We start from the raw sequence: 11,366 nt of genomic DNA on the forward strand, positions 1-11,366 counted from the left end.
CAATTATTGCCGGCTGTGCCAAGTTCCTCAAAGGCATACTAAAATTCTATGCGATGATGTGGGAAGGAAGAAATTATATTAGCCTTTGACTGAATTGTAGAATTTCACTAAAGGCGAACAAAACCCTAAACCAAAAGGATACTCATACTATGAGGCTTAGTTCACACAGGGAATATTCCTGTGATAGTGATGTATTTTATGGTTTTGGAGAAAATGTAAAATAAAAAAACACCTAGTAGAGGCTTATTACACTCAGGGTGTATTAATATATTGTGAGTATGTCAGTGTACAGGGCCCTATAACCCCTCTTCTCCAGTAGTATGCATTTAACCTCTGGCTGGTAAGATGTTTTTGTATATAAAGTACCAGGCAAATGGAACATAAATGTATGAGCCCAGTATTTGGGTGGAAATGTTGTTTTTGGTCTGTTTGTGTTTGATCTTGTCAGATTGCGGACAGTGACACCCCAGGCTCCTTGTTCTTAGTATTTGATAGATATCAGACAGACAGTCCTGCTGACAAAGCTCATATAAAAATAAAATGTGCAGACTTGCAGAATGTGATCTTGCATCCAAAGTGACATCATAAAGAAATGTGGTGTGCTATTGTCCGTTCCTTTTAACTACTTCAGTTCAGTCACGGCTTCTTATTACACAACTATACAGGCAGGAGAGTTATTTTTAATTCATCACTGACTCAACAAAGAGTACTCACATTGGAGCAAGTTTAAAATATTTCCCAAATATAATATTCTTAAATGAGCACTAAATATACAAAATGCATTTGCTAAATAGTGCAATAAAAATGTTCTGCACATTGAAACTTATAGCCAGCACTCCTTTGAGTAATTTGTAGTTTCATACTTTAGCTTTAACCAGGAAATGTGCCCATGCGACAGGATAGCTCCTTAAAGGGAATCTGTCACCCCATTTTCAGTGATATCATGTAAATATATCACCCAATTGCGCGTCCCCATAAGAATTCTATTAGGACTTTTGATTCCCACCGACCCCGCACCTTTGATGCATAAATACCTTTTTTATCTTGGTGGAGATGTATGGAAATCGCCATAGTCCGGTCCGATGGGCGTGGCTTATTCGCCTTCTTCCCCTCCTCCTTGGCTTGCTGAACATAATCTTCATCTGTGAATATCACAGATGCCGTAGTTTTCCGCGCTTGCGCATTGAAAAGACCTCCGGCGCTTGCGCAGTATGCTTTGCCCAACTGTGGGCAAAGCATATAATCGGTACTGCGCATGTGCCAGTATTTTTCAGCACGGTCTATGCCCCGGAAGTCTTCACATGCAGGACACACTTCCGGGGCATAGACCGCAATGAAAAATACCGGCGCATGGGGCAGCATGGGGGATATTATGGAGAAGCACAGAAGTTATTTATTCGAAGGCGCAGCATGGAAGATATTTTTATTTATGGAGCAGTATAATGATACTTTTGTCAAAGTAAAAGAATTAACGGCACTCACCATATTGAAAAAGTGTTCACCCCTTTATTACGCCATGTGCTATACAGACAAGAAAGTGTAAACGTTCAGGTTCAGAGAGGCATGCAGGGGGAGCAGAGGAACCTCTAAGTGCATAATAGGACTATCTGAGTGCATAATAGGTTGTCACCTATTGAAAATAATTGGTTAAAAAGCAATAACTTAAAAGGAAACTTACACGTACCGGAATTCTCGCGGAAATTACCGCGAGAATTCCGGAATTCCAGTCCGCGGGAAAATCGCATTTTAAATTCCCGCGATTTTCCCGCGGAAAAACTAGCATTTTGCAAGCGTAATTAGCTTGCAAAATGCTAGCGTTTTCCAAGCGATCTGTAGCATCGCTTGGAGAACTGATTGACAGGTTGGTCACACTCGTCAAACATAGTGTTTGACGAGTGTGACTAACTTTTTACTACTGAGGCCGCCTATGCAGCATCAGTAGTAAAAGATAGAATGTAAAAAAAATAAAAAATGGTGTTATTCTTACCCTCCGACGTCCCGTGCATCCGTTCCCAGTAATCCTTTGCGAAAATGCCCGCGATGACGTCAGTTCTCGCGGGATCGCGACGTCTCGCGGTAATTCGCGATGACGTCGCGCGAATGACCGCGAGACTTCGCGATCCCACGAGAGTGGACGCCATCGCGGGCATTTTCGTAAAGGCTTACTGGGAACGAGAGCGTGGAGAGAGGCAGGAAGACTGCGCGGGACGCCGTAAGGTAAGAATAACAATATTTTTTATTTTAAAATTCTATTTTTTACAGTGATATGCTACCCAAAGCCCTGAGGACAGTCTCCTCTCCTCCGGACAGTGGGTACCATCCGCAAATGTTCTGCTTACTTTCCGCATGGTGTGCACAGCCACATGCGGGAAGTAAGCGGAACAATGTATTCCTATGGGTGCGGGATCGCCGCGATTCCGCAAATTAATGAGCATGCTGCGGTTTTTACCGCGAAGCGATTCCGCAGCGGTAAAAACCGCAGCATTAGCACAGCATTGCGGAATCCCATAGGAATGCATGGGATGCTTATTTTTCGTGTTTTCGCGGCAAAATCGCGCGGTTAAAACCGCCGCGGAAACGCGAAAAAAACGCCACGTGTGAACTCAGCCTAAATGTGGAAATTGGACAAGTTGTCATTTACATGACACTTCTAATACTCTACATATCGGTCCAGTTACACACAATGTTGCTAATTTTATATCTTGCAAAACTAATTTTGTGGTTTACATCGTGTATTGTCCATGTTACTTCTATTATATAGGAAAAACCGTTAGACCTCTTTCAACAAGGTTACATGAACATTATCGTTCAATAAATTCAAGAAAAGGTTCCTTGAGACTTATACAGTACGTCACACAAGAAAAGCACAATTCTAACCCTGAGATATTGAAATTTGCAGAGTTAGAAGTAGTGCAATACCCTCCTCAAGGTGGCAATCATAATAAAGTGTTACTAAAAAGTGAAGCGCAATGGATTTTGAAAACAAACGCACAAGGACCGTTAGGCTTAAATGGCAGAACGGATCTGTCAGTCTTCCTCTATAAGAGTATTATTGGTGACAACCTAAAAATAGTATTATCAGCAACAATCTGAGAAATGATAGTAATTACTTTATTTTATGAATCACAATTTTTCACTTTTTTTAATATATTATTTTATGATTTAATGTTTGTGTTAACGGTTCACTCCTTAAAAAGGAAATGACCTCAGTAATTGCTTACCTGGCCCCGTTGTAGCGAACACTCACGAAATGGCCGTAGTCCTCTGCTCCCCCTGCATGCCTCTCTGAACCTACACGTCCACACGTTCTTGTCTGTATCGCACATGGCGTAATAAAGGACTGAACACTTTTTTCAATATGGAGAGTGCCGCTAATTTTTTAGCGGCTGTCGGGATGTACAGCTGAAGACAAAGAAGTGTCAAGTCTGGAGAGTTGAGTTCTGGTGTGGAATCTCATCTTGGTGTCTGTACTATATGCAAATAAAAGGGATGGGAATCATTTCAATCATCTAGGGGTGTAGTCAGGGCTGCCACTAGGAATTTCGGGGCCCCATACTGGCAAAATTTTAGGGGCCCCCTTGTGACTCCGCCCAGGCTCCACCCAGCCCCGCCTCCACCCCTCAAACTGTCCACAGTCCTACCGCCCTATCTTGGAAAAACTCCACTTCTCACCTATCACACATTAACAGTTCCTATCACCAGATCACACATATAGCCAGCAGCTTTTGCCTTGGACAAAAGATTTTTTTAAGTCACCACCATAACAGGGTAGACACTTTTGGCCGGGTTCTACTCTACTGTAACCTATTAAATATTTGTTAAAATATGCAATACAATTTAGGTATATTTTTATTTATTTTTCAATTTTTAAAATGACCAATAATATCACATACAAGGAACAAATACCGCTATACCATGTCCAGACTACATATTACCACCACATAGTTACCTATAATTCCACATACAAGGAACAAATACCGCCACACCATGACCAGACCACATATTACTACCATAGTGACCGAATAATATCACATACAAGGAACAAATACCACCGCACCATGATCAGACCACATATTACCACCACATGGTGACTGAATACTACAATACTGATCATTAATAAAAAAAATAATACTATCACCATAAGTGGCATTATACACAGGAGATCTGTATTTAGTATGCAGTGTCTGTGTACAGGTAATATAGTGATCAATGACATTATACACAGGAGCTCTGTATATAATGTACAGGTAACACAGCGATCACTGGTGACATTATACACAGGACCTCTGTATATAGTATACAATGTATAGTGTCAGTGTACAGGTAACACACTTACTCACCAGTGATGTCTCTAGGTGAAGTCCTTCATCCTTGCTTTTCATTCATCCAGCACAGATCTCCATCACGTCTTCCAGCCAGGGCTCATCTCTGCAGGAAATAACACAGTTATCTAGAGCACCGCTTGCAGAACACATTACTTATTTTTCCCAACTTCTACATTACACCACATGAAGAAAAAAGGTGACATAGTGTCGCTCTGCACAGTAACAGGACCGCCCCCCCATTTAAAACAGAATCCTCAAAAAATTAAACACATCACTGCAGTAATAATATCCTTTAATTAGCCCCTATGGTAATAATATCCCCCATCCTGACCCCCATGTGTCTCATTCCTGGCTTTAGCCATATGTTCTCCCATCCCGCCCTCATGAGTATCCATTCTGCCCTCATATGATATCCATCGTATCCATCCTGCCCCATGATCCTGTGCGATCTGTCTCCAACCCTGCCCCATCTGTCTCCAATCATGCCCCGTATCTCCAATCATGCCCTGTGTCTCGCATTCTGCCCCCATGTACAGCATTCTGCCCCCATGTACAGCATTCTGCCTCCAACGTCCAGCATTCTGCCCCCAGCATTCTGCCCCCAGCATCCAGCATTCTGTCTCCAGCACCCAGCATTGTGCCCCAGTCTCCAGCATTCTGCCCCATGTCCAGCATTCTGCTCCAGTCTCCAGCATTCTGCCCCAGTCTCCAGCATTCTGCCCCATGTCCAGCATTCTGCCCCAGTCTCCAGCATTCTGCCCCAGGCTCCAGCATTCTACCCCATGTCCAGAATTCTGCCCCATGTCCAGCATTCTGCCCCAGTTTCCAGCATTCTGCCCCATGTCCAGCATTCTGCCCCAGTCACCAGCATTCTGCCCCAGTCTCCAGCATTATGCCCCATGTCCAGCATTCTGCCCCCATGTCCAGCATTATGCCCCATGTCCAGCATTCTGCCCCCATGTCCAGCATTCTGCCCCAGTCTCCAGCATTCTGCCCCATGTTCAGCATTCTGCCCCAGTCTCCAGCATTCTGCCCCATGTCCAGCATTCTGCTCCATGTCCAGCATTCTACCCCAGTCTCCAGCATTCTGCCTCAGTCTCCAGCATTCTGCCCCAGTCTCCAGCATTCTGCCCCAGTCTCCAGCATTCTGCCCCATGTCCAGAATTCTACCCCATGTCCAGCATTCTGCCCCATGTCCAGCATTCTGCCCCAGTCTCCAGCATTCTGCCCCATGTCCAGCATTCTGCCCCAGTCTCCAGCATTCTGCCCCATGTCCAGAATTCTGCCCCATGTCCAGCATTCTCCCCCTTGTCCAGCATTCTAGCCCAGTCTCCAGCATTCTGCCCCATGTCCAGCATTCTGCCCCAGTCTCCAGCATTCTGTCCCATGTCCAGCATTTTGCTCCAAAATCCAGCATTCTGCCCCATGTCCAGCATTCTGTCCCAGTCTCCAGCATTCTGCCCCAGGTCCAGCATTCTGCCCCCATGTCCAGCATTCTGCCCCAGTCTCCAGCATTCTGCCCCATGTCCAGCATCCTGCCCCAGTCTCCAACATTCTGCCCCATGTCCAGCATTCTGACCCATGTTCAGCATTCTGCCCCAGTCTTCAGCATTCTGCCCAAGTCTCCAGCATTCTGCCTCATGTCCAGAATTCTGCCCCATGTCCAGCATTCTCTCCCTTGTCCAGCATTCTGCCCCAGTCTCCAGCATTCTGCCCCATGTTCAGCATTCTGCCCCAGTCTCCAGCATTCTGCCCCATGTCCAGCATTCTGCCCCAGTCTCCAGCATTCTGCCCCATGTCCAGCATTCTTCCCCCATGTCCAGCATTCTGCCCCAGTCTCCAGCACTCTGCCCCAGTCTCCAGCATTCTGCCCCATGTCGAGCATTCTGCCCCATGTCCAGCATTCTGCCCCAGTCTCCAGCATTCTGCCCCATGTCCAGCATTCTGCCCCAGTCTCCAGCACTCTGCCCCATGTCCAGAATTCTGCCCCATGTCCAGCATTCTGTCCCATGTCCAGCATTCTGCCCCAGTCTCCAGCATTCTGCCCCAGTCTCCAGAATTCTGCCCCAGTCTCCAACATTCTGCCCCATGTCCAGCATTCTGCCCCATGTTCAGCATTCTGCCCCAGTCTCCAGCATTCTGCCCTATGTCCAGAATTCTGCCCCATGTCCAGCATTCTCCCCCTTGTCCAGCATCCTGCCCCAGTCTCCAGCATGCTGCCCCATGTCCAGCATTCTGCCCCATATCCAGCATTCTGTCCCAGTCCCCAGCATTCTGCCCCATGTCCAGAATTCTGCCCCATGTCCAACATTCTGCCCCCATGTCCAGCATTCTGCCCCAGTCTCCAGCATTCTGCCCCATGTCCAGCATTCTGCCCCAGTCTCCAGAATTCTGCCCCAGTCTCCAACATTCTGCCCCATGTCCAGCATTCTGCTCCATGTCCAGCATTCTGCCCCAGTCTCCAGCATGCTGCCCCATGTCCAGCATTCTGCCCCATGTCCAGCATTCTGCCCCAGTCTCCAGCATTCTGCCCCATGTCCAGCATTCTGCCCCAGACTCCAGCATTCTGCCCCAGTCTCCAACATTCTGCCCCATGTCCAGCATTCTACCCCATGTTCAGCATTCTGCCCCAGTCTCCAGCATTCTGCCCCATGTCCAGCATTCTGCCCCAGTCTCCAGCACTCTGCCCCATGTCCAGAATTCTGCCCCATGTCCAGCATTCTGCCCCCATGTCCAGCATTCTGCCCCAGTCTCCAGCATTCTGCCCCATGTCCAGCATTCTGCCCCAGTCTCCAGAATTCTGCCCCAGTCTCCAACATTCTGCCCCATGTCCAGAATTCTGCCCCATGTCCAGCATTCTGCCCCAGTCTCCAGCATTCTGCCCCATGTCCAGAATTCTTCCCCATGTCTAGCATTCTGCCCCCATGTCCAGCATTCTGCCCCAGTCTCCAGCATTCTGCCCTGGGCCCCCCGGATCGCCGCTGTCAAAAAAAAAGCAAAAAAAAAAAAAAGTTCTCCTTACCTGGCCGCGCTCCAGCGACGGGCGAGGCTCCGTCCCTCCAAGCTGCTGAAGCGCACTCTAGCCGGCGACTGACAGTGACGTCAGACGCCGGCGATGTGCGCGCTGCAGCTGACGTCAGCTGTCAGCCTCCGATTGGCTGGCGGCTGTTAACTATTGACGTGCGGGCCGGCGGGCCCGCATGTCAATAGCGTTTAGCTGCCGCCCGCAGCGCTGCGCTAAGGGCCCGGTTTACCTGCCGGTAGGGGCCCGGTGAGCGGAGGAGACCGGGTCCGATGCGGGACCCCTCTGCCCACTGGGCCCCATACGCCAGTTAGGGAAGTATTGCCCTGATGGCAGCCCTGGGTGTAATGAGCATTTTTAATCCTCAGGCAATTCACAGAATTGTATAACATTGGGCATTTAACATTGAGTCAATGGAAAATTACAATTTTTTCCACTAAAATGCTGCTTTGGACCCATGATTTTAATTTCCAAAAGGGATAATAGGAGAAAATGAATGGTAAAATTTGTTACGCAATTTCTCCTAAGTACGCCAATACCCAAATGTGGTCAAAAACTACTTTTGAGTTACAGTGCAAAGCTCAGAAGGGAAGAAGCACCATATTGGAATTCAGATGTTGCTGTAATGGTTTGAGGGTGCCATGTCAACGTCACGGCGTTAATTTGCATGACTCTTCAGCTCCACCCCACTCATCATTGTCACTGAGTGGCATCTCCTTGTGTCAGAACGTCTCGTTGAGTTGCTTTTTGCAGCACTCCTCTGCACTACTGCATCAGCATGTACTGTAGCTTCTATTTGGCCTTGGGGGACATGGCTGGTCTCTATAGGAATGTAACCCTATTGTGTCCTGCAAAGATCAGGTTCCCTGGCCTATCCCATGTCAGCAGGGTCTATATTTGGTAGCCCATCTCCCCACCACTCTTTGCCCGAATGTTAGTTCCTAGTTAGTGTCCTGTTTATGCATTCGTTTGTATTGATTCTCCCATTATCAAACTGGCTTGTATACCCTAGGGTGCCAAGGAAAAATGAACTTTGCAAATTGGTTAGTCGTTCCTCTCAAATTTGTTCCTTTTGGCATAAGGATTCACCATGTTAAATATGTTGACATTAAATTTAGATTTACCACTTGCTCAAGTATATATTATATATACTGTATATATAATATATATATATATATATATATATATATATATATATATATACACACACACATTTGGTATCGCCGTGCTCAGAAACACCTGATCTATCAAAATATAAAATGAATTAATCTGATCGGTAAACGGCATAACATACCATACATAATGCAGGATATGCATGACGATAAATACTAAACAAACTTTTAAAACTGCAATATGATGTGCCATTGAGCAACCAGTAAATGATAACTAATCTTAAAAAAAGAAAATTATAAAATATCTATGACCAAAAAGGAACAAAATTAGGAGGTAAGACCTTCAAAAACTTGCTACTTAATTTTTACCATGCATTTCCTTGACACCCTAGTATACGCGTTCTGTCTGACCTCTCCACTCCTGACCACAGCTTTGTACTCTGATCCTATGCTGCCTGCCCCAACCTCAGACCGTCTGACTAAGCCTGTGTCTTGCACTCCTGTTCCTCAACCCTCCGGTGAACTCCTGTAGTTCTGTGGACTGCCTTGGATGGTGCTTGGTATCTACCGGCAGCCCAGCCTAGTCTCACCATCTGATGCCCTATTAAAGACCCCGGTATATATGTAGTCACACCCCTTCTGGGTAAGCTCGGCCCGTGGCGCAGTAGGCCCACACCCACCAGCATTACAGTCACATTGGCAAAGCCCTTGAGGTGCTAGAACAGCAGAATCCCTCATAAGTGTCCCCATTTTACAAAATACATCCCCCAATTAATTAATCTAAGAGTGCAGTGAGCATGTTGACACCACATGTGCATAGCAGAATTTTATACCATTGGGCGGTGAAGAAATAAAAATTAAATTTTTACTACTAAAGTGTTGTTCTGGTGCAGCAGTCATATATTGACATTGCTCTGGTGCTGCATTCTTGTATTGACGGTGGTCCTGGCACAGCATTCATGTGCTGCTCGTAGTTCTGATGCTGCATTCATGTACTGAAGGTGGTTCTGTCTCTGCATTCATGTGCACATGATGGTTCTAATCTTGTACACATGTAGCAATCTAAAACATGCTTCATGTCTGTGTTAAAAATTTAAAATCCTCAAAACATGAGTTTTGAGATTATGAGGAGGATTTCTGCTCCAAAAATTCATTGTAAGTCAATGCATATATATGTGATTCTTCAGATGTTGTATTAGTCAATGCCTGATGAAGAGACCTGAGTAGTCTCGAAAGCTTGCAATGTGTTATCATCTTTTCAGTTAGCCATTATAAGGTATCAACCATTGAGGACTCTCAATTCTGAATATTTTTCTATCTACTGGCTAACACGGTACAAAGATATACATCTTTTCTGTATCATATGTTCACATATGTTCCAAATCATCATCATCAAATACTCAGACTTGGTTCTAATGATGTTTTAATGTACTAATGATGGTTCTGGTGATGTATTCATGTAAGTACACCTTTACATTTTTTGCGGCCTTTGGGATCGGTTCAGTATGGCAATGTAGCCCTTGAAAACACATCTGCTTTAACCAATCCATGACTATATGACTATTGTGGCTTGGTTCAATTTCATGTTAAAAGTGCCTTTCTGCCATACAGTAAAAACCTAACACAAAAGTTTGTTCAGCCATGATGCTTAGGAGAGTCTTACTGTCCAAATGTCCATCGAGTTGTCAGAGGACACAGGGTGTGACAAGAAAACATTTTTGTTCAAAGTGGTTTGATTTTCCCACTTTGAGATTTGAGATACAATGAAATTTATGCTGGAAAATGTCCCAAGACACTTTACAATAGAGACCAAGCATGTGAAATTGTAACTTTTCTAGAGCTTAGAAGAGGTCAATTATATTTGGTCCCGTAATAAAGCTGGAAAGAACCAAGACAACCACATTTCAACACTACTAATTATTTCATGTCGTTAGGAAACATGGTCTACTTTTCCTATGATTCAATTTTTTTCCGGTCATTAGACTCATGGTTAAAACCCAAATAGACAATTGTATAACAGATAAGATAATGGGTGCACCATAATACCTGATATATCACAACAATATAGTTCGGTGTGCTGCAAAATGCATGGGAGAGAGAACATCCAAAAAGCTGCAACTCACCAGGAGATGAGTGTGCTATCTTACCAATTGTGTGTTTTTCCTGGGCCATCTCATACTTCTCTATAAGGATAAGGTGTCAGTATGATGATTTTAATTGTTTGTTCTTGTGTTGTGCTTTCTGTGATAATAAAGAGTCCTTTTGATACATTTAATTGTAGGTGTGCGCAATTTATATGCATTGGTCTTTTCTAGCTTTTTCCATGGTTAAAACCCTTCTTAACGCTTTACCAACATGTGACATACTGGTGCATCATATGCTGGCTCCTTGACATTGATGTGGGCTTAGGAACTGATGATGGCGGTGATATTCAGTGATCACCTGCCTATAATAGACGCCAGTGCCCACAGCTGCTAAATGCCACTGTCAATCTCTGATAGCATCATTTACAGCACACTGGCAGTGGGGAATATCATGCACAAAGTATTCATTTGCAAGTAAACCTGGGTGAAGGATGGAGCAAAATAAGAGTCACGGGCAGCTCAGTGAGATTACTGGAGTGTCAGCTATGGTGTGTGCAAGGAGTGCTGGCATGGTGTGGTGGAGTCACAGTTATGGTGTCAGCAAGGAGTTCGTGCATGGATTGGTGGAGTGGCAGCTGCGGTGAGAGCTGCACTCAAAATGCTGGACTTGATTGCTGAGAGCTGGACTAAAGCATGCTGGACTTTTTGGCAGAAAAGCTGGACTCATTTGCGGGACTCTGTTTCTGGACAGCTGCACGCAGGTGTGGACTCTGTTTGCTCCAAGGCTGCACTATGATGCTGAGAAGGTCCGTTTCTGGACAGT

This window comes from Dendrobates tinctorius, unplaced genomic scaffold, assembly GCF_039654945.1.
Source record: "Dendrobates tinctorius isolate UK_male_01 unplaced genomic scaffold, ASM3965494v1 ptg000073l, whole genome shotgun sequence".
NCBI classification, from domain to species: Eukaryota; Metazoa; Chordata; class Amphibia; order Anura; family Dendrobatidae; genus Dendrobates; species Dendrobates tinctorius.